General features: G+C 39.5%; 1 pseudogene; it reads right to left on the reverse strand.

Annotated features, from left to right (window-relative positions):
• Positions 1-16,673: 16,673 nt before the first annotated feature.
• Positions 16,674-17,163, reverse strand: LOC119868214 (annotated as a pseudogene).
• Between the last annotated feature and the right edge of the window lie 7,905 nt (positions 17,164-25,068).

Raw genomic sequence — 25,068 nt, forward strand, 5'->3', positions numbered from 1 at the left:
ATGGCAGGAAGAGTAGGGTCTCCAAATCACCTGTCTCCACCAAATTACCTAGAAAACCCTCAAATTATCCTGAAAATCTATCAATTCGGCCTGAGATTTAAAGAGAGACCAGCTGGAATGCGACAGTGAGAAGAGTTCGCGCATCTATCAAGGTAGGAAGACGGGGAAAAAGAAATAAAGAAACAAAAGGCATCCAAGGGGGAGGGGCCCCGCGAGGAGCCGGGCTGAGGCCGGGGCGAGTGTCCCCAGGACAGGAGAGCCCCGTCCCGGAGGAGCAGGAGCTGCACCAACCTTCCCGGGGGAAAGGGGCTCGCGGGGAGGTGGAGCAGGACCCAGGAGGGCGAGGATGCCCTCCGGTTCCGGGGGACAGTAACAGAGAAACTGCGCACCCAGGAGAGTGCGCCGAGCTCCCTAAGGGCTGCAGCGCGCACGGCGGGACCCGGAGCAGCTCGGAGGGGCTCGGGGGCGGCTCCACGGAGGGGGCTGCGCGGCCCCGGGAGCAGCTCGGAGGGGCTCGGGCGGAGGAAGAGGCTCCGTGCGGAGGGGGCTGCGCGGTTCCAGGAGCCGCTCGGGGGGGCTCGGGCGGCAGCTCCGCGGAGGGGGTTGCGCGGCCCGGGAGCGTGAATCCAACAGCGCAGGAGCCGCAGCACAGAGCGCCGGGACACAGCCCAGGATCCGGCCTCCCCCCTGGACAGGCAGAGGCCGGGAGGGCCCAGGACAGCAAGGACGCTCCTGCCCCAGCTGAGCAGATCAGCGGCCCCGCCCCAGAGCCTCCAGGCCCTGCAGACGGAGTTCCTGCCGGAGCTGAATCCACGTTTCCAGAGCTGCCCCGCCCCTGGGGCTGTTCCTCCTGCGGCCTCACGGGGTAAACAATCCCCACTGAGCCCTGCACCAGGCAGGGGCACAGCAGCTCCCCCAACTGCTAACACCTGAAAATCAGCACAACAGGCCCCTCCCCCAGAACACCAGCTAGACTGACAACTTCCAGGAGAAGCCAGGGGACTTAAAGTACACAGAATCAGAAGATACTCCCCCCGTGGTTCTTTTTTTTTTTTTTTTTTGTTTTGCTTTTTGATTTGTTTCCTTTCCCCACCCCCCTTTTTTCTCCTTTCTTTTTCTTTATCTTTTTCTTCTTTTTTTTTTCGTTTTTTTTCTTCCCTTTTTTTTCCCTTTCTTTTTTCTTTCCTACTTTCTCTCCTCTCTTTTTCTCTTTTTCCCAATACAACTTGCTTTTGGCCACTCTGCACTCAGTAAAATGACTAGAAGGAAAACCTCACCTCAAAAGAAAGAATCAGAAACAGTCCTCTCTCCCACAGAGTTACAAAATCTGGATTACAATTCAATGTCAGAAAGCCAATTCAGAAGCACTATTATACAGCTACTGGTGGCTCTAGAAAAAGGTATAAAGGACTCAAGAGACTTCATGACTGCAGAATTTAGTGCTAATCAGGCAGAAATTAAAAATCAATTGAATGAGATGCAATCCAAGCTAGAAGTCCTAACGACGAGGGTTAACGAGGTGGAAGAACGAGTGAGTGACATAGAAGACAAGTTGATAGCAAAGAGGGAAACTGAGGAAAAAAGAGACAAACAATTAAAAGACCATGAGGATAGATTAAGGGAAATAAACGACAGCCAGAGAAAGAAAAACCTACGTTTAATTGGGGTTCCCGAGGGCTCCGAAAGGGCCAGAGGGCCAGAATATGTATTTGAACAAATTCTAGCTGAAAACTTTCCTAATCTGGGAAGGGAAACAGACATTCAGATCCAGGAAATAGAGAAATCCCCCCTTAAAATCAATAAAAACCGTTCAACACCTCGACATTTAATTGTGAAGCTTGCAAATTCCAAAGATAAAGAGAAGATCCTTAAAGCAGCAAGAGACAAGAAATCCCTGACTTTTATGGGGAGGAGTATTAGGGTAACAGCAGACCTCTCCACAGAGACCTGGCAGGCCAGAAAGGGCTGGCAGGATATATTCAGGGTCCTAAATGAGAAGAACATGCAACCAAGAATACTTTATCCAGCAAGGCTCTCATTCAAAATGGAAGGAGAGATAAAGAGCTTCCAAGACAGGCAGCAACTAAAAGAATATGTGACCTCCAAACCAGCTCTGCAAGAAATTTTAAGGGGGACTCTTAAAATTCCCCTTTAAGAAGAAGTTCAGTGGAACAGTCCACAAAAACAAGGACTGAATAGATATCATGAAGACACTAAACTCATATCTCTCAATAGTAACTCTGAATGTGAACGGGCTTAATGACCCCATCAAAAGGCGCAGGGTTTCAGACTGGATAAAAAAGCAGGACCCATCTATTTGCTGTCTACAAGAGACTCATTTGAGACAGAAGGACACCTACAGCCTGAAAATAAAAGGTTGGAGAACCATTTACCATTCGAATGGTCCTCAAAAGAAAGCAGGGGTAGCCATCCTTATATCAGATAAACTAAAATTTACCCCAAAGACTGTAGTGAGAGATGAAGAGGGACACTATATCATACTTAAAGGATCTATTCAACAAGAGGACTTAACAATCCTCAATATATATGCCCCGAATGTGGGAGCTGCCAAATATATCAATCAATTATTAACCAAAGTGAAGAAATACTTAGATAATAATACACTTATACTTGGTGACTTCAATCTAGCTCTTTCTATACTCGATAGGTCTTCTAAGCACAACATCTCCAAAGAAACGAGAGCTTTAAATGATACACTGGACCAGATGGATTTCACAGATATCTACAGAACTTTACATCCAAACTCAACTGAATACACATTTTTCTCAAATGCACATGGAACTTTCTCCAGAATAGACCACATATTGGGTCACAAATCGGGTCTGAACCGATACCAAAAGATTGGGATTGTCCCCTGCATATTCTCAGACCATAATGCCTTGAAATTAGAACTAAATCACAACAAGAAGTTTGGAAGGACCTCAAACACGTGGAGGTTAAGGACCATCCTGCTAAAAGATGAAAGGGTCAACCAGGAAATTAAGGAAGAATTAAAAAGATTCATGGAAACTAATGAGAATGAAGATACAACCGTTCAAAATCTTTGGGATGCAGCAAAAGCAGTCCTAAGGGGGAAATACATCGCAATACAAGCATCCATTCAAAAACTGGAAAGAACTCAAATACAAAAGCTAACCTTACACATAAAGGAGCTAGAGAAAAAACAGCAAATAGATCCTACACCCAAGAGAAGGGAGTTAATAAAGATTCGAGCAGAACTCAACGAAATCGAGACCAGAAGAACTGTGGAACAGATCAACAGAACCAGGAGTTGGTTCTTTGAAAGAATTAATAAGATAGATAAACCATTAGCCAGCCTTATTAAAAAGAAGAGAGAGAAGACTCAAATTAATAAAATCATGAATGAGAAAGGAGAGATCACTACCAACACCAAGGAAATACAAACGATTTTAAAAACATATTATGAACAGCTATACGCCAATAAATTAGGCAATCTAGAAGAAATGGACGCATTCCTGGAAAGCCACAAACTACCAAAACTGGAACAGGAAGAAATAGAAAACCTGAACAGGCCAATAACCAGGGAGGAAATTGAAGCAGTCCTCAAAAACCTCCCAAGACACAAGAGTCCAGGGCCAGATGGCTTCCCAGGGGAATTTTATCAAAAGTTTAAAGAAGAAACCATACCTATTTTCCTAAAGCTGTTTGGAAAGATAGAAAGAGATGGAGTACTTCCAAATTCGTTCTATGAGGCCAGCATCACCTTAATTCCAAAGCCAGACAAAGACCCCACCAAAAAGGAGAATTACAGACCAATATCCCTGATGAACATGGATGCAAAAATTCTCAACAAGATACTGGCCAATAGGATCCAACAGTACATTAAGAAAATTATTCACCATGACCAAGTAGGATTTATCCCTGGGACACAAGGCTGGTTCAACACCCGTAAAACAATCAATGTGATTCATCATATCAGCAAGAGAAAAACCAAGAACCATATGATCCTCTCATTGGATGCAGAGAAAGCATTTGGCAAAATACAGCATCCATTCCTGATCAAAACTCTTCAGAGTGTAGGGATAGAGGGAACATTCCTCGACATCTTAAAAGCCATCTATGAAAAGCCCACAGCAAATATCATTCTCAATGGGGAAGCACTGGGAGCCTTTCCCCTAAGATCAGGAACAAGACAGGGATGTCCACTCTCACCACTGCTGTTCAACATAGTACTGGAAGTCCTAGCCTCAGCAATCAGACAACAAAAAGACATTAAAGGCATTCAAATTGGCAAAGAAGAAGTCAAACTCTCCCTCTTCGCCGATGACATGATACTCTACATAGAAAACCCAAAAGTCTCCACCCCAAGATTGCTAGAACTCATACAGCAATTCGGTAGCGTGGCAGGATACAAAATCAATGCCCAGAAGTCAGTGGCATTTCTATACACTAACAATGAGACTGAAGAAAGAGAAATTAAGGAGTCAATCCCATTTACAATTGCACCCAAAAGCATAAGATACCTAGGAATAAACCTAACCAAAGATGTAAAGGATCTATACCCTAAAAACTAGAGAACACTTCTAAAAGAAATTGAGGAAGACACAAAGAGATGGAAAAATATTCTATGCTCATGGATTGGCAGAATTAATATTGTGAAAATGTCAATGTTACCCAGGGCAATATACACGTTTAATGCAATCCCTATCAAAATACCATGGACTTTCTTCAGAGAGTTAGAACAAATTACTTTAAGATTTGTGTGGAATCAGAAAAGACCCCGAATAGCCAGGGGAATTTTAAAAAAGAAAACCATATCTGGGGGCATCACAATGCCAGATTTCAGGTTGTACTACAAAGCTGTGGTCATCAAGACAGTGTGGTACTGGCACAAAAACAGACACATAGATCAGTGGAACAGAATAGAGAATCCAGAAGTGGACCCTGAACTTTATGGGCAACTAATATTCGATAAAGGAGGAAAGACTATCCATTGGAAGAAAGACAGTCTCTTCAATAAATGGTGCTGGGAAAATTGGACATCCACATGCAGAAGAATGAAACTAGACCACTCTCTTTCACCATACACAAAGATAAACTCAAAATGGATGAAAGATCTAAATGTGAGACAAGATTCCATCAAAATCCTAGAGAAGAACACAGGCAACACCCTTTTTGAACTCGGCCATAGTAACTTCTTGCAAGATACATCCACAAAGGCAAAAGAAACAAAAGCAAAAATGAACTATTGGGACTTCATCAAGATAAGAAGCTTTTGCACAGCAAAGGATACAGTCAACAAAACTCAAAGACAACCTACAGAATGGGAGAAGATATTTGCAAATGACATATCAGATAAAGGGCTAGTTTCCAAGATCTATAAAGAACTTATTAAACTCAACACCAAAGAAACAAACAATCCAATCATGAAATGGGCAAAAGACATGAACAGAAATCTCACAGAGGAAGACATAGACATGGCCAACATGCATATGAGAAAATGCTCTGCATCACTTGCCATCAGGGAAATACAAATCAAAACCACAATGAGATACCACCTCACACCAGTGAGAATGGGGAAAATTAACAAGGCGGGAAACAACAAATGTTGGAGAGGATGCGGAGTAAAGGGAATCCTCCTACACTGTTGGTGGGAATGTGAACTGGTGCAGCCACTCTGGAAAACTGTGTGGAGGTTCCTCAAACAGTTAAAAATATACCTGCCCTACGACCCAGCAATTGCACTGTTGGGGATTTACCCCAAAGATACAAATGCAATGAAACGCCGGGACACCTGCACCCCGATGTTTATAGCAGCAATGGCCACGATAGCCAAACTGTGGAAGGAGCCTCGGTGTCCAACGAAAGATGAATGGATAAAGAAGACGTGGTTTATGTATACAATGGAATATTACTCAGCTATTAGAAATGACAAATACCCACCATTTGCTTCAACGTGGATGGAACTGGAGGGTATTATGCTGAGTGAAGTAAGCCAGTCGGAGAAGGACAAACATTATATGTTCTCATTCATTTGGGGAATGTAAATAATAGTGAAAGGGAATATAAGGGAAGGGAGAAGAAATGTGTGGGAAATATCAGAAAGGGAGACGGAATGTAAAAACTGCTAACTCTGGGAAATGAACTAGGGGTGGTAGAAGGGGAGGAGGGCGGGGGGTGGGAGTGAATGGGTGACGGGCACTGGGGGTTATTCTGTATGTTAGTAAATTGAACACCAATAAAAAATAAATTAAAAAAAAAAAAGAAACAAAAATCCAAAGCCAGATAACTTCACAAATTTTATGAAACCTTTAAAGAATAGTTAAAATCTATTCTTCTCAAACTAATCTGAAAAATACAATAGGAAAGACAACTCCCAAGTTCGTTTTATTAGGCCAGCATTACACTCATGACAAAACCAGATAGATTTCACAAAAAAAGAGAACTACAAGCAATATCCCTGATGAATATGAATGCCAAAATTTCCCCCAAAATATTAGCAAACCGAATTCAACAATACATCAAAGAAATCATTTACCAGGATCTGGTTGGATTTATTCGTATGGTGCAATATCCACAAATCAATCAATGTGATACTCCATATTAATAAAAGAAAGAATCAGAACCTTATGATCATTTCAATACATGCAGAAAAAGCATTTGACAAAGTACAACATCCATTTATGATAAAAAAACCATCAACAAAGTAGGGATAGAGGAAACATAGCTCAACATAATAAAAGCCATAAATGAAAAACCCAGAGCTAATGTCCTCTTCAATGGGGAAAGCTAAGAGCTTTCCCTTTATGGTCAGGAACAAGACAGGGATATCCACTCTCAGTATTGTTGTTTAGCACAATACTGGAAGTTGTAGCCATAGCAATCAGACAACAAAAAGAAATAAAAGTTACCCAAACTCGTAAGGAAGAAGTAAACTTTCACCATTTGCAGATGATATGACACTATATATAGAAAGCCATAAACACTCCACTAAACAGTTACTAGAACTGATAAATGATTTCAGTAAAATCACAGGGTATAAAATTAATATACATGGGATGCCTGGGTGGCTCAGTGGTTAAGCCTCTGCCTTCAGCTCAGGGCATGATCCTGGAGTCCTGGGATCAAGTCCGGGGATCGAGTCCCACATCAGGGTCCCTGCATGGAGCCTGCTTCTCCCTCTGCCTGTGTCTCCACCTCTTTCTCTCTCTCTCTCTGTCTCTCATGAATAAACAAATAAAATCTTTAAAAAATAAAATTAAATAAAAAATAAAGTTAATATACAGAAAAATGTTGTAATTCCATACACAAATACTGAGGCAGCAGAAAGAGAAATTAAGAAAACAATCTTATTTACAATTGCACCAAATACAATGAGATATCTGGGAATAAACCTAATCAAAGAAGACTTGTACTCTGAGAAACAATAAAAAATACTGATGAAAGAAATTGAAGACAACACAAATAAACAGAATTATCTTCCATACTTATGTATTAGAACAAATATTGTTAAAATGTCCATAATGCCCAAAGCAATTTACACATTTCATACAATCCCTATGAAAATACCCACAGCATTTTTCACAGAACTAGAACAAACAATCCTAAATTTTGTAGGGAACCACAGAAGATCTCCAGTAGGCAAACCAACCTTGAAAAGAAAAAGCAAATCTCAAGGTATCATAATTCCAGACTTTGTTATATTATAAAGCTGTAGTGATCAAAACAGTGTGGTACTGGTACAAAAACAGAGAGATAGATCAATAAAACAGAATAGAAAACACAGAAATGAACCCACATCTATATGGTGAATTAATCTTCAACCAAACAGGAAAGACTATCCAATGGGAAAAAGATTGTTTCTTTACCAAATAGTGTTGGGAAAACTGGACAGCAATATGAAAAAGAATGAAATGGGGCCACTTTCTTACATTATACACAAAAATAAATTAAAAATGGATGAAAGACCTAAATGTGAGACAGGAAACCATGAAAATCCTAGAAGAAAACACAGGCGGCAACCTCTTTGACCTCAGCAGCAGCAACTTCTTACTAGGCATACCTCTGGAAGCAAGGGAAACAAAAGCAAAAATGAACTATCAGGACTTCATTAAGATAAAAAAAAAAAAAAAAAAAAAAAAAACCTTCTTTACAACAAAGAAAACAATCAACAAAACTAAAAGGCAACCTTCAGAATGGAAGAAGATATTTGCAAATGACATATCTGATGAAGGGTTATTATCCAAAATATATTTTAAAAACCTTATAAAACTCATCACTCCCAAAATGAATAATCCAATTAAAAATAAGTAAAAGAGGGCAGCCCCGGTGGCTCAGCGGTTTAGCGCCACCTTCAGCCCAGGGCCGGATTCCGGAGACCCGGGATGGAGTCCCATGTCGGGCTCCCTGCATAGAGCCTGCTTATCTCTCTGCCTGGGTCTCTGCCTCTTTCTCTCTCTCAATCTGTGTCTCTCATGAATAAGTAAATAAAATCTTAAAAAAGATAGGTAGAAGATGTGTGCAAACATTTTTCCAAAAAGACACAAAGATGACCAACAGACACATGAAAACATTCTCTACATCACTGATCATCAAGGAAATACAAATCAAAATCATAATGAGATATCACCTCACATCTGTTAGAATGGCTAGAATCAGTAACATCAGAAACAACAGGTGTGGAGAAAGAAAGTGAAACCCTCTTGTGCTGTTGATGGGAATGCAAATGCAATTACAGAAATTGTAGTACTAGGTATTTAACCAAAGATTACAAAAATACTAATTCAAAAGGATACATGTAACCTGATGTCTATAGCAGCATTATCTACAATAGCCAGATTATGGAAACAGCCCAAGCATCCATTGACTGATGAATGAATAAAGATTATGTATATATATACATATAGAACAAACTAATGGTTACTGGAGGGGAGTTGGGAAGGGGGATGGGTTAAATAGATGGAGATTAAAGAGTGCATTTGCTGTGATAAACAAGTGTTGTATGGAAGGATTCAATCACAATATTGTATACCGGAGACCAATAATACACTCTACAGTTACTAACTGAAATTTAAATAACAACTTGAAGGACACCTGAGTGGCTCAGTGGTTGAGGGTCTGCCTTTGACTCAGGTCGTGATCCTGGGGTCCTGGGATAGAGTTCCACATCAGGCTTCTGGCAGGGAGTCTGCTTCTCCCTCTGCCTATGTCTGCCTCTCTCTGTGTGTTTCTCATGAATAAATCAATAAATAACAACTTGAAAAAAAGATTGATGGAATTTACAAACAAGCGTATTCCTTCCTCAAGCACATGTTCCACATTTTAAACTTACGTAGTAATGTTTCTTGATATTGTTAAAACAACTTAAATGATTTTATCCCAATTAGATGTTGAACAATATATATTTTAAGCATGTTAGACCATAATTCTTCAATGTGAAATAAGAGATCACTCATTTTGTTTCCCTTATGGCTACCCAAATAAATTAACAGCATTTCTAGAGTACCTGGATGGCTCAGTAGGTTAAGTGTCTGCCTTAGGCTCAAGACATGATCCCAGAGTCCTCCAATCTGAGCCCCACATCTGGCTTCCTACTCAGTGGGGAGCCTGCTTCTCCCTCTCCCTCTGCCCCTCCCCTTGCTTGTGTTTCCTCTCTCTCTCTCTCTCTCTCTCTCAAATACATAAATAAAATCTTCTAAACATTAAAAATGTTCTTATTTGAAAATTAAGTAGTTCTGAAAAAATGCAGCATTAACTCTGGGAAAATATTTCTAAAAAGTGAATACACATTTCTTTTTTAAAATTTTTTAAAAGATTTTATTTATTTATTCATGAGAGACAAAGAGAGAGAGGCAGAGACACAGGCAGAGGGAGAAGCAGGCGCCATGCAGGGAGCCTGACGTGGGACTGGATCCTGGGTCTCCAGGATCACAACCTGGGCTGAAAGCGGCGCTAAGCCGCTGAGCCACCCAGGCTGCCCCATATTTCTAAATAAAAAACACAGGGAGCCAATTTATTCACCAACAGATTTCAAACATGTTAAAGAAACATAGCACATAACTCAATATTCTTCTTCTAGTGACAGATGAATAGGATTTTCTCTGCATTATGGTTTTGTTTGACAAGTGTAGTTTTAAATTCTGTGTAGTCCATAAACACCTGAGTGCTTCTAGCTTTAATGGGTATTAATTTCATTTTTCTCCTGCATTATTATGCATCTATACTTCCACCCACACACCATTATCTTCTATCTATTTAAAAATACCCATCCCAACTTCACTTACAAAAAATCCTCAGCCAAGTTTCATTTCATTTGTTCCTATTACCAACTACAGACATTAACCTCCAGCTCCTGTATTTCTAGAAAGAAGACAACTGAATGGAAGATGTAACATTGCAATTAGGTCAGTGCTCATTTAAGTAATACTTAAATTTAGGACAATGTAATTTCTTTACATTAAATGATCAAAATGATTCTTAGCATCTCTAAGAACAAATATGAGAAATATCAGGAAAATGGATAAAACCAGGGGTATTGAACAGGGATTATCTCACTAGATTATAAATATGTTGGAAAGTTACAGCATTCAAAATAATGTGGAACTGGAAGCAAAAATAAATAATAAAAGAAGGTAATATAATACCTAAAGAAATCTGAACAGAAATAAAATATACATCACAACAAATGGCATAAAGAAAGAGTTCTTTTCATAGTGGAAATCTATGTTGTCAGAAAAATATGAAGAAAACATTTTACTTCATATTTGGCAAGATAACTAAATAGTTAAGGTGTGAAAACTAGTCAATTTAGCAACACCTACTAAATAATGAATATTAATAAGGATCTTCATTTGTTACTAAAATAATTGATTCTCATTTATATGTTGCATCAAAAAAAAAAACCCAGAACAAATGAACAGATGACTAAAAACGCAGAAGCAGACCCATAAATATGGAAAACAGACTGGTGGTTGCTAGAGGTGGGTTCTGGGGGACGAACAAAATTGGTGAAGAGGAGTGGGAGGTACAGGTATCCAGTTATGCAATGAATAAGTCACAGGGATGAAAGGTACAGCATAGGGAATATAGTCATTAGTGCTGTAATGGTGTTGTATGGTGACAGATGGTAGCTACAACTTATACTGAGCACAGCATGATCTATAGAGTCCATGAATCACTCTGTTATACACCTAAAATAAATATAACATTATATGTCAACTATACTTAAATTAAAAAAATAACAACAACAACAAACAAAGATATTAATCCAATGCACTGTTTGGACTTTAAATCTTAACCTAAACAAATTAATCTTATAGAAGTATATTGACCAAACAATGTTATAATAGTTTCAGTATAAAACACCGTCATTCAACATTTGTATATATTGTAAATTGATCACAATAAGTCTGTTTACCTTCTGTCACCATTAAAAGTTGATTTTGTCAAAATTATTGACTACACTCTCCATGCTGCACTTTATATTCCCATGACTTATTTTATAACTGGAAGTTTGTATTTTTTTTATCCCCTTCACATATTATGTCCCCTAACCTCTCTCTGCTCCGGCAACCACCAATCTGTTCTTTGTATAAACAAATACATTCTAAAAATATTTTTATACTGCTAGAGGAAAACAAACAGGCCCTGATTAGTTAGTTATATTAAAGAACTATTATTAATTGTGTTAAAAGTTATAATCTCATTAGGGTATTGCTTAAAAATGAGCTTCTATCTATTATAGATATATTCTGTAAATTATGGGGGTAATATTTTATATTATCTGAGATTTGTTATAAAATAATCATAATGGATATAGAAAATGGATATATCAATGCAGGAAGACTGGTAATGTATTGATAACTGCTGAAGGAGGGCAGCATGTACACAGAATGGAATATTCCTATCACTGTAAGGTTTACTTTTAAAAAATTAAAAATTTTCAATATAAAAAGTTTTTAAATGATCAAATAGCATTATAGTATAATTCCAAATTTCTTGTGTGTGTAGAGAACATGCTTCATAAGTAATTTTTACTTTAATCCTAAAACAATACATAAAAAATTTCAGACAATTGTGATAATTATTGGATGCCAGAACTTTTTTTAATTGGAGTTCAATTTACCAACATATAACATACCACCCAGTGCTCATCCCGTCAAGTGCCCCCTCAGTGCCCATCACCCATCACCCCATCCCTCCGCCCACCTCCCTTTATAACACCACTTGTTTGTATCCCAGAGTTAGGAGTCTCTCATGCTCTGTCACCCTCACTGATATTTCCCACTTATTTCCTCTCCTTTCCCTTTATTCCCTTTCACTATTTTTTATATTCCCCAAATGAATGAGACCATATAATGTTTGTCCTTTTCCGATTGACTTATTTCACTCAGCATAATACTGTCCAGTTCCATCCACGTCAAAGCAAATGGTGGGTATTTGTCATTTCTAATGGCTGAGTAATATTCCATTCTACACATATACCACACCTTTATCCATTCATCTTTCGATGGACACGGAGGCTTCTTCCACAGTTTGGCTACTGTGGACACAGCTGCTATAAACATTGGGATTCAGGTGTCTCGACATTTCACTGCATCTGTATCTTTGGGGTAAATCCCCAGCAGTTTAATTGCTGAGTCATACAGCAGTTCTATTTTTAACTCTTTAAGGAACCTCCACACAGTTTTCCAGAGTGCCTGCAACAGTTCACATTCCCACCAACAGTGCAAGAGGGTTCCCCTTTCTCCACATCCTCTCCAACATTTGTTGTTTTCTGTCTTGTTAATTTTCACCATTCTCACTGGTGTGAGGTGGTATCTCATTGTGGTTTTGATTTGTATTGCCCTGATGGCAAGTGATGTGGAGCATCTTCTCATGTGCTTGTGGGCCATGTGTGTGTCTTCCTCTGTGAGATTTCTGTTCATGTCTTTTGCCCATTTCAGGATTGGATTGTTTGTTTCTTTGCTGTTGAGTTTAATAAGTTCTTTATAGATCTTGGATACTAGTCCTTTATCTGATAGGTCATTTGCAAATATCTTCTCCCATTCTGTAGGTTGTCTTTCAGTTCTGTTGACTGTTTCTTTGGCTGTGCAGAAGCTTGTTATCTTGATAAAGTCCCAACAATTCATTTTTGCTTTTGTTTCCCTTGCCTTCATGGATGTATCTTGCAAGAGGTTGCTGTGCCCAAGGTCAAAAAGGGTGTTGCCTGTGTTCTCCACTAGGATTTTGATGGATGCTTGTGCCACATTTAGATCTTTCATCCATCTTGTGTTTACCTTTGTCTATGGTGTAAGAAAATGGTCTAGTTTCATTCTTCTGCAGGTGGATGTCCAATTATCCCAGCACCATTTATTGAAGAGATTGTCTTTTTTTCCAGTGGATAGTCTTTCCTGCTTTGTCGAATATTAGTTGACCATAGAGTTCAGTGCCCATTTCTGGGTTCTCTATTCTGTCCCATTGATCTACGTGTCTTTTTATGCCAGAATCACACTGTCTTGATGACCACAGTTTGTAGTACAACCTGAGATCTGGCATTGTGATGCCCCCAGCTATGGTTTTCTTTTTTAAATTTCCCCTGGCTATTCGGGGTCTTTTCTGATTCCACACAAATCTTAAGATAATTTGTTCCAACTCTCTGAAGAAAGTCCATGGTATTTTGATAGGGATTGCATTAAATGTGTAAATTGCCCTGGGTAACACTGACATTTTTGCAATATTAATTCTTCAAATCTACGAACAGGGAATAATATTATATCTCTTTGTGTCTTCCTCAATTTCTTTCAGGAGTGGTCTGTAGTTTTTAGGGTATACATTCTTTACCTCTTTGGTTATGTTTATTCCTAGGTCCCTTATGCTTTTGGGAGCAATTGGAAATGGGATTGACTCCTTAATTTCTCTTTCTTCAGTCTCATTGTTGGTGTATAGAAATGCCACTGATTTCTGGGCATTGATGTTGTATCCTGCCACACTGCCGAATTGCTGTATGAGTTCTAGCAATTTTGGGATGGAGTCTTTTGGGTTTTTTACATACAGTATCATGTCATCGGCGAAGAGGGAGAGTTTGACTTCTTCTTTGCCCATTTGAATGCCTTTCATTTCTTTTTGTTGCCTGATTGCTGAGGCTAGGACTTCTAGTACTATGTTGAATAGTAGTGGAGAGAGTGGAAATCCCTGTTCTGTTCCTGATCTTAGAGGAAAGGCTCTCAGTGTTTCCCCATTGAGAATGATATTTGCTGTGGGCTTTTCGTAGATGGCTTTGAAGATGCTGAGGAATGTTCCCTCTATCTCTTCACTTCGAAGAGTTTTGATCAGGAATGGATGCTGTACTTTGTCAAACTTTTATCTGCATCTATTGGGAACATCATATGGTTCTTGTTTTTTCTCTTGTTGATATAATCTATCACATTGATTGCTTTGTGAGTGTTGAACCAGTCTTGCATCCCGGGGATAAATCCCACTTGGTCATGGTGAATAATATTTTAATGTACTGTTGGATCCTATTGGCTAGTATCTTTTTGAGAATTTTTGCATCTGTGTTCATCAGGGATATTGGTCTATAGTTTTCCTTTTTGGTGGGGTCTTTGTCTGGTTTTGGAATTAAGATGATGCTGACCTCATAGAACAAGTTTGGAAGTATTCCATCCCTTTCTATCTTTCGGAACAGCTTTAGTAGAATTGGTATTGTTTCTTTTTTTAACTTTTGATAGAATTCCCCTGGGAAACCATCTGGCCCTGGACTTTTGTGTCTTGGGAGATTTTTGATGACTGCTTCAATATCCTCCCTGATTATTGGCCTGTTCAGGTTTTCTATTTCTTCCTGTTCCTTTTGGTAGTTTGTGGTATTCCAGAAATGCGTCCATTTCTTCTAGATTGCCTAATTTATTGTCATATAACTTTTCATAATATGTTTTTAAATTCTTTTGTATTTCCTTGGTATTGTTGGTTATCTCTCCTTTTTCATTTGATTTTATTAATTTGAGTCTTTTCTCTTTTGTTTTTAAACCGGCTGGCTTATGGTTTATCTATCTTATTAATTCCTTCAAAGAACCAACTCCTGGTGTTGTTGATCTGTTCTATAGTTCTTCTGGTCTCTATTTCATTGAGTTCTGCTCGAATCTTTACTAACTTTCTTCTTATGCTTGGTGCATGTTTTATTTGCTGTTCTTTCTTCAGTTCCTTTAGGTGCAAGGTTAGCTTTTGTATTTGAGTTTTTTCCAATTTTTTGAGGGATGCTTGTATTGCCGTGTATTTCCCTCTCAGGACTGCTTTTGCTGTATCCCAAAGATTTTGAGTGGTTGTATCTTCATTCTCATTATTTTCCATGACTCTTTTTAATTCTTCTCTAATTTCCTGTTTGACCCTTTCATCTTTTAGCAGGTTGGTCTTTAACCTCCACGTGTTTAATTCTTTCTAAAATTCTTCTTGTGATTGAGTTCAAGTTTCAAAGCATTGTGGTCTGAAAATATGCAGGGGACAATCCCCATCTGTTTTTTTTCCTTCTTTAAAGATTTTATTTTTTATGTTTAAGTGATCTTACACCCATTGTGGGGGTCAAACTCAGCAACCCCATGATCAAGAGTCACATGCCCCAATGACTGGCCCAGCCAGGCGCCCCTCCCTAAATATTCATTACCTCCCTTCTGGTTAGAGCTGAAGAAAATGGTTGATCATACCTCTTTTTTTTAAGATTTTATTTATTCATGAGAGACAGAGAGGGAGAGAGAGGCAGAGACACAGGCAGAGGGAGCAGCAGGCTCCCTGCAGGGAGCCCTATATGGGACTCGATTCCAGAACCCTGGGGTCATGGCCTGGGCTTAAGGTGGTGCTAAACCGCTGAGCCACCCAGGGGTCCCCAATCATACCTCTTCTTATCCTGTTCCTGACTCCTCTCCACTTTTGTTCTGTAGTGCCAATTTCAGTAAGTTATTTTTGTAAATTATTTCCAGGTAAGACAGAAAAAGTAGTATGAAAAGATACCCAGGAATAGGTTTGTGGAAAGGTGTTTCCTTTTAAAAACTGGTCTTTGGTTATAGTGTAAGAATTACTGTGGCAACTGATGATAATTTTTAAGCCAAAAGTGTTGAATTTTTCAGCCAAATGTTTCAGATTACTTGATAATTACCCAAATATATGGAAAACTGGATCAGTAAATCAGCAATTAAAAAAATTATTAAAAATCAAACACTAGCGTAGCCTTCAACGTAATTCTGATTTAATGCCTATCAGTGTCTACCACTGGAGCTTTACTGTAGTACCTGGTATTTTGTCACCCTACTTATTAAATTTTGCTTTCCTTTCCTAGCAATCACCTCTTTGTTTGCAGGTCCACCCCAAACCCTTCCTACAAGATCTTTTTTGATCTGTAAAGCCTCCTCCAAACAGAGCTCTTTGTCTGAAGACACCGATCTTTTCAAAGCTCTAATTACTTCTGGAGGCCCCTTGGTGAACTGCCTTAGCCACGCCTGTGCCTCTTGCAGACAGTCGGCCTTGTCGGAGGAGCGCAGGACCTCTTCCACCATCCCCATGCTCAGGGCTTTCACCGCATTCAGGTGGACGGCTCCACTTAGCACCTTGAGGGCCTGCCTGGCGCCCAGGATCTCCACCAGGTGGGTGGCACTGCCCCAGCTGGGTACTATGCCCATTTCCTGTGGACTAATCTTGTCTCGCTGTCTGTGGTCATCAGCTTGAAATCACATGCTATAGTAACCTCTGTTCCTCCACCTAATGCCTGACCTTGAATCAGTGCAACACTTATTAAAGGGAGTCTCATAAATCTTGTTAAGGTGTTTTGCATGAACATACATAAGGCCATTCCATCCTTTGGAGTTGCTAGTGCTTTCACAGCATTCAGATCAGATCCTGAGGAGAAAGTATTTTTTGCCACACAAACAATGAGACCTTTCCCCTCTGTCCAATTTTCCAATTCAATCATTTTTTCCAGAAGTTGTAGCATCATAAAACCTGAGAAAGCATTCATTTTACTTGGGTTGTTCAGGGTAAGAATACCAATGCCACTGTCTTCCTTCTTAAGGTCAACGGATCCACCAGGAAACTGTTGATTTTTTTTAAAAATTCTTCCTTATGGAAGCCATGAGATGTATTATAAAGGGACAACCCCGTTTGATGTAGTAATTTTGCCCTTACAGTCAAAGATGATGTCTTCAGAAGATTTCCTGCCATTTTTATGGACTATAATACTGATCTGGGTCAAGGTGATAAAGAAAACTAATAGCCATCCAAGCAAAGTAGTCAAATGTTGCAATCATGCTCAGCACCTGCAGCACTCCCTGGGCCTCTGTCTTCCCCACAGCCCTGGGACTCGGGCCTCCCTGCGCCCGACAGAGGGCACTGGGTCTCCGCGATGGCAGCCCGCCAGCATCCTGGGGTGGGAGCAGTGCCTGAGGCGGCCACAGCCACACACAGCGACCCCCGCCAGGCCCGCAGGCAGCATGGCCTGCAACACTAGTCGCCTCCCCCACTTCAACCCCCCAAATCCATTCAATCCCCATCTTTTGATATCGCTTGAGACCTGATTTGTGACCCAGTATGTGCTCTATTCTGGAGAAAGTTCCATGTGCACTTGAGAAAAATGTGTATTCAGTTGCATTTGGATGTAAAGTTCTGTAAATATCTGTGAAATCCATCTGGTCCAGTGTATCATTTAAAGCTCTTGTTTCTTTGGAGATGTTGTGCTTAGAAGACCTGTCGATTACAGAAAGCATGTGTTGAAGTCTCCCAGTATAAGTGTATTATTAAGTATGTCTTTACTTTGGTTATTAATTGATTGATCTACTCAGCAGCTAGCGCATTCGGGGCATAAATATTCATGATTGTTAGGTCGTCTAGTTGGATAGATCCTTTAAGTAGGATATAGTGTCCCTCTTCATCTCTTACTACAGGCTTTGGGATAAAGTTTATCTGATATGAAGATGGCTACCCCTGCTTTCTTTTGAGGACCATTTGAATGGTACATGGTTTTCCAACCTTTTATTTTATGGCTGGAGGTGTCCTTACATCTAAAATGAGTCTCTTGCAGACAGCAAATAGATGGGTCTTGGTTTTTTATCCAGTCTGAAACCCTGCATCTTTTGATGGGGTCATGAAGCCCATTCACATTCAGAGTTACTATTGAAAAGTATGAATTTAGTGTCATCATGATACTTATTCAGTCCCTGTTTTTGTGGATTGTTTCTTTCGACTTCCTCTTTCTTTTAGAGTCCCTCTTAATATTTCTTGCAGAGGTGGTTTGGTGGTCACATATTCTTTCAGTTTCTGCCTGTCTTTGAAGCTCTTTATCTCCCCTTCCATTTTGAATGAGAGCCTTGCTGGATAGAGTATTCTTGGCTGCATGTTATTCTCATTTAGGACCCTGAATATATCCTGCCAGCACTTTCTGGTCTGCCAGGTCTCTGTGGAGAGGTCTGCTGTTAACCTAATACTTCGCCCAATATAAGTTAGGGATCTCTTGTCTCATGCTGCTTTAAGGATTTTCTCTTTATCTTTGGAATTTGCAAGTTTCACTATTACATGTCGGGATGTTGAAGAGTTTTTATTGATTTTATAGGGGGATCTGTCTATCTCCTGGATCTGAATGCCTGTTTCCCTCCCCTTATAAGGGAAGTTTTCAGCCATGATTTATTCAAATATGCTTTCTGGTCCTCTGTCCCTTTTGGCGCCCTCTGGAACCCCAATTAAAGGTATATTTTTCCTTCTGAGGCTGTCATTTGTTTCCCTTAACCTTTTCTCATGATCTTTTAATTGTTTTTCTCTTTTTTCCTCAGCTTCTTTCCTTGCTATCACCTTATCCTCTATGTCACTCACTCATTCTTTACCTCATTAACCCTTGTTGTTAGGACCTCCTGTTTGGATTGCATCTCATTTAATTCATTTTTAATTTCAACCTGATTAGATCCAAATTCTGCAGTCATGAAGTCTCTTGAATCCTTTATTCTTTTTTCCAGAGCCACCAGTAGCTTTATAACTGTGCTTTCTGCATTGGCTTTCTGACATCAAATTGTAATCCAAATTCTGTAACTCTGTGGCAGAGAGTACTGTTTCTGACTTTTGTGGTGAGTTCTTTCTAGTCATTTTGCTCAGTGCAGAGTGGCTAAAAACAAGTTGTACTGGAAAATGGAAGAAAAAAAGAAGAAAAACAAAACAAAACAAATCAACAACAACAACAACAAAAAACATTACAAAAAACAAAGAGGGATATCCTCTGGTTCAATTTACTGTAAATCCCTCCACTTCCCCTGGAACTTTCCAGCGCTACTTGGTCAAGAACTTACTCTTACCCTGTCTTTCCAGCTGGTCTTCTGGGGGAGGGGCGTGCTGTGCTGATTCTCAGGTGTGTGCACCTGGGGGAGCTGCCCCGCCCCCTTCCAGGTGCAGGGCTCAGTGGAAGCTGTTTATCCAGTGAAGCCTCTGTTCCCTTGTGGCCCCGCCCTGTCTCAGGCACAGAGTGACAATAAGAGCAACAACAAGAGTGGGGGCAGCCAGCCTTCCAGCCCTGGAGTTATCTCCCTCAGTAACTACCACAGCTCCCAGTCTGCACTGGCCTGGAGGATCCGGGGGTGAGGGGCGCTGATCTGTACAGCTCGGGGCGCCTGGCGGCAGGAGCATCCTCACTGTCCTGTGCCTTTCCCGCCTCTGCCTGTCCCAAGGGGAGCACGGGATCCTGGGCTGTGTCCCCCATCGCCCTGGGATCTGGGGCCTGTGCTGCTGGAATCGTGCTCCCAGGGCCGTGGCTCTTGAAGGCAGTAGGGTGCAGCCCCCTCCACCGGGAGCCACCACCTGAGCTACAACAGGGGCCCCTCTGGGGGCGTTTCAGCCCTTTACCACGCTGGGCCCATGGTGTGTGGTGTGTTCTCCCCTGGGGTGCACTTCCTCTGTTAGTGACCCCGGAAACCTGGGGGCTCCACTGCCCTTCCTGGGATCCTGCCTGAGTTCCCTGCAAGCGCCTTTCTGTCCAGGAAGATTGGTAAAGTTCCTGCTTCTCCGGGGCTGGGCTTTTCCTGTCCTGGGACCACTCGCCGCCCGGCCTTAGCCTGGCTCCTCGCGGGGGGCCCGCCCCACTGAAGTCTTTTTTTTTAAAATTTTTTTATTTATGATAGTCAGAGAGAGAGAGAGGCAGAGACACAGGCAGAGGGAGAAGCAGGCTCCATGCACCGGGCGCCCGACGTGGGATTCGATCCCGGGTCCCCAGGATCACGCCCTGGGCCAAAGGCAAGCGCCAAACTGCTGCGCCACCCAGGGATCCCTGAAGTCTTTTTTTTTTTTTTTTCTGTCTTCCTACCTTGTTAGAAGCGTGAACTCTTTTCTTTGTAGCATTCCAGCTATTCTCTCTTTAAATCTCAGGCCGGATTATTAGGTTTTCAGGATGATTTGAAAGTTATGTAGTTAAGTTGGTGGGGACAGGTGACTTGGGGACCCTACTCTTCCGCCATCTTGCCCCGTACCCCTATGCTAGAAATTTGAACCATTGCAATTGTTTTTTTATTTCAATTTATGTATACTTAAAATTTTCTATACTGGAACTTACTACTCAAATTATTGAAGTACATATGAATAATTACCAAAATAATTACTTTATTGTCAAATTGCAATTATGTTATTTTTTATTCAGAAAACGATCCAACAATACTCTCAAAGAAAGTTTTATGTACATTTTGTTGGAGGGCATAATTTAAAAATGTTCCTTAGATTGTTACTTTTCTTGGTTTCTTTTTTCAGAAGATTGTCAGCTATTGATAGCATTCATTTTTTGCATCTCTACTTACTCCATCCTGTATTTGCTTTTACATCACTTTTCCTTGACTAGTTTGAAATGCCAATCTGCTGTATTCTCAGATATCTTCCTTTAGACTTCTACTATGGCTTTGACTTATAAAAGATTGACATTTAACTTCCTACACAATATGATTCAAACCAAACCTTCAACACTTATGTACCATAGTGCAGTAAGGAAACATCATCATGTGGTCAAATGTATGTGCTTGTCAAAAAGCAGATGAATTAAAATCACAACCTTGTCATCAGTAGAGTATCTTTGAACAAATTACTGAACTCCACTGGGCCTCAGATATCTTCACTGCGAAAAGAAATAAAAGTTATACCTCACAGGATTGGGGATAAGGAAATATAAGAAAGATGTGAAATTTTAAAAATGTAACAGTTTTTCAATAACTGTTAATTATCTTTTTCTATAGCCTCATACATAACCACTATGTGCCATCCAAATTTTACTATACTTGTTCTTAAATAACATCTCTAAGTATTAGCACATTTAAATGAGTGATATAAAAATCTGAAACATTTAAACTAGTGAATAAAAAGAGAGGAAAAAGCAACTGTAGGATAAATCTGGTAAAGATGTAAGAATCTCCACTTGAAATGTGTGCTTGCAAGATTATAGATCTTTGAAGGTTCTGTCTAAATAACACCACTTTCATAGAGCCTTTTCTGATTCACAAATTAAATGTAGTTTCTCCCTCCTTTCAATTCTACGTAAAACCACATATTTTTCTTTTGACAATTGCCTTGCCTTATTTATTATTGTCAACGTTATTTAAGCATTATCTGTTAGTTAATAATATTCTTTTGTAAAAAATTATTATTGAGGTATAGTTGATGGTTATATTAGTTTAAATTATAAAATGTAGTGATTCAACAATTCTATATACTATGCAATGCTCATCATAAGTGTAGTTAACATTTGAATTTATAATATTCCTAATGTCAGAAACTGTATCATCTGTTTTTGTGTGAATTATAGTGTTCATCACAGTTCCTTTAACCATGTAAACATACATTATGTGATATGGGAATAATGTTTGGGTACTATAAGAATGGAGGAATAGTGATGATTAGAATAGCAAAGGTCTTATATATGAAATATATGACAAAAAAAGTACTGTTCTATGTTGCAAAAAAGAGGCAATAAACATGAGCACAGAATAGGTAAAGATAAATATATATGTTATGCATATCTACAGGACCTAAGAAAATATGTAAACAATATAGAATGAAGAAGTTGACTTACTATGTATGGCTGGGTCAGAAAATAATTGACTAAAGACTAAGAAAAACTGTATTTAAGTAGAAAACATCATATTTAAAATTGATTAATTGCCTAGCTTCAAGGAGGCAGCATCCAATATTACACCATCTTTGAGGATACAGCTATTGATATTAGCACTATAAAAGTTCTCAAATAAATATATTAAGGTAGAAAATGCAATGATCAACTTTGATCATTGACAGTAAAAGTCCATATTGTAATTTCCATGCAGGCTAGCTACATAACAAGATGATGGGAACCCCAAGATTCGGTAAGACAAATTAATGTGTCTTCATCTTAGGAGGAAGGATCCTGAAAAGCTGAAAATACCCTTCAGGGGGTACTGGTACAGATACCAAAAAGAAAGGAATGATTTTTTTTTTCTTTCAAGTAGGATGGAATAGTTTGCAGCAGACCAATATCACTGGAAACAATCAGAAAATATGAATTTTTTAAGGCATCAGAAAGCCACACAAAGAATGAGGACAAGAAGGAATAGCATTTCAGAAAAGAAAAAATATTTTAGAAGCTAAGGATCTGCAATTGCCTCTTCACTGAGGAAATTAGAAAACTCTGGATATGTCCTGGAATTAAAAATCTGGGTGTAGTTCAGGCAGAGGGCTACTGCTTGGGACAAAGAAACCACCAGACAGTTTGATGGCTGACTGGGGCTGAAGAGACAAAGTTGGAGGATTTACGATTTTAAAAGCACAGACAAGAAATTTGCTATATTATAAATAAACACTGTAGGATACAAAAGAATTAGGCCAGAAGACTATGAAAAATAAAGTGGAAATTCTCTGGTGTTTCACTACCTGGACCTACCAGGATAGAAGCCTTAATACACAAGGAATGAGAATTGATAACCTAGAGCTGTTTTCTCTAATAGTACATGCCATTTGGACATGATGGAAGACTAAGAATCTAGGTTTGGCCCTTAGCAAAGGGCCATTGCTGGAGGATGTTAAAACCTTCAGATATTTTGGCCATCAGTAGACACTTTAGTAGCAAAGTTGGAGATGTGGAATGGTTCAAACAGAGCCATTACTGCCTTGGAGACATCTCCTAAATTCTAAAGCCAACAAGGATGTAATATAACAGAAATCTCTGAAAGTCAGAGTGAAACATTTCACAAATATGTCCTGAGGAGGCAAAGACCTAATAGATTTTCAGAAGGAAGCCCTGGATGATTACATTCACAGAATGGGAAAAACCAGAAGTAGGTAGTGCCTTACCAAAACTGTGATAAAGCTTCAACATAGTTCTGTTCCTGATTTAGTTGAGGTAATAAGTTCCTCTTCTCATATGTATCTAACAGATAAAATGTTAAACATTCTGTGATAAAAGATAACATCATCAGGAATTGATATGGCTTTTTTATATACAATGTGTAAAATCTAATTAAAAATCAATAAAAAAATCAATAGAGATAATTACATATGACCAATAACCAAGAAGAAATAAAACAGGTAACAGAAGCAAATCATAGGTGATTCTGGAATTTTAGGTAGCAGACAAAAATGTCAAATATGATTATTTTTCTTTTAATAATAAATTTATTTTTTATTGGTGTTCAATTTGCCAACATACAGAATAACATTCAGTGCTCACCCCGTCAAGTGCCCCCCTCAGTGCCCGTCACCAATTCACCCCCACCCCCGCCCTCCTCTCCTTCCACCACCCCGAGTTCGTTTCCCAGAGTTAAGAGTCTTTATGTTCTGTCTCCCTTTCTGATATTTCCTACCCATTTCTTCTCCCTTCCCTTCTATTCCCTTTCACTATTATTTATATTCCCCAAATGAGTGAGACCATATAATGTTTGTCCTTCTCCGATTGACTCATTTCACTCAGCAAAATACCCTCCAGTTCCATCTACATTGAAGCAAATGGTGGGTATTTGTCATTTCTAATGGCTGAGTAATATTCCATTGTATACATAAACCACATCTTCTTTATCCATTCATCTTTTGATGGACACAGAGGCTCCTTCCACAGTTTGGCTATTGTGGACATTGCTGCTATAAACATCGGGGTGCAGTGTCCCGACGTTTCATTGCATCTATATCTTTGGGGTAAATGCCCAACAGTGCAATTCCTGGGTCGTAGGGCAGGTATATTTTTAACTGTTTGAGGAACCTCCACACAGTTTTCCAGAGTGCCTGCACCATTTCACACTCCCACCAACAGTGTAAGAGGGTTCCCCTTTCTCCACATCCTCTCCAACATTTGTTGTTTCCTGCCTTGTTAATTTTCCCCATTCTCACTGGTGTGAGGTGGTATCTCATTGTGGTTTGGATTTGTATTTCCCTGATGGTCAGTGATGCAGAGCATTTTCTCATGTGCGTGTTGGCCATGTCTATCTCTTCCTCTGTGAGATTTCTGTTCATGTCTTTTGCCCATTTCATGATTGGATTGTTTGTTTCTTTGGTGTTGAGTTTAATAAGTTCTTTATAGATCTTGGAAACTAGCCCTTTATCTGATATGTCATTTGCAAATATCTTCTCCCATTCTGTAGGTTGTATGATTGATTATTTGATTATACTATATTATTACTATAAACTATTAATATACACACAATATACATACATGCATACATACATACATATATTATAGATTGTATCCTCCCAAAAGATGTGTCAAGCCCTAACCCCCAGTACCTGTGAATGTGACTTTATTTGGCAATAGGGTATTTGTAAATGTACTCAAGTTAAGATTAGGTCATATTGAATCATGGAAAGCTCTATATCCAAAGTTTATTTATTGTCTTTATAAGACAAAACAGGCACACAGATGCACACCAGGAAGATGGCTGCGTAAAGAGAAAAACAGAAGTTGGAGTGTTGCAGCTAGGAAATCTAGGAAGAGTCAAGGAATAATTCTTTCTTAGAGTATTTAGAGGGAGCATGGCCCAACACCTTGGTTTCAGATTTTTAACCTCAAGAATTGAGAGAATAATTCTTTGTCCCTTTAAGCCACCCAGTTTACAGTATTTTGTTATGGTAGCTCTAGGAAACCGATAAGCATAC

This window comes from Canis lupus, chromosome X (assembly GCF_011100685.1).
Source record: "Canis lupus familiaris isolate Mischka breed German Shepherd chromosome X, alternate assembly UU_Cfam_GSD_1.0, whole genome shotgun sequence".
In the NCBI taxonomy this organism is placed as follows: Eukaryota; Metazoa; Chordata; class Mammalia; order Carnivora; family Canidae; genus Canis; species Canis lupus.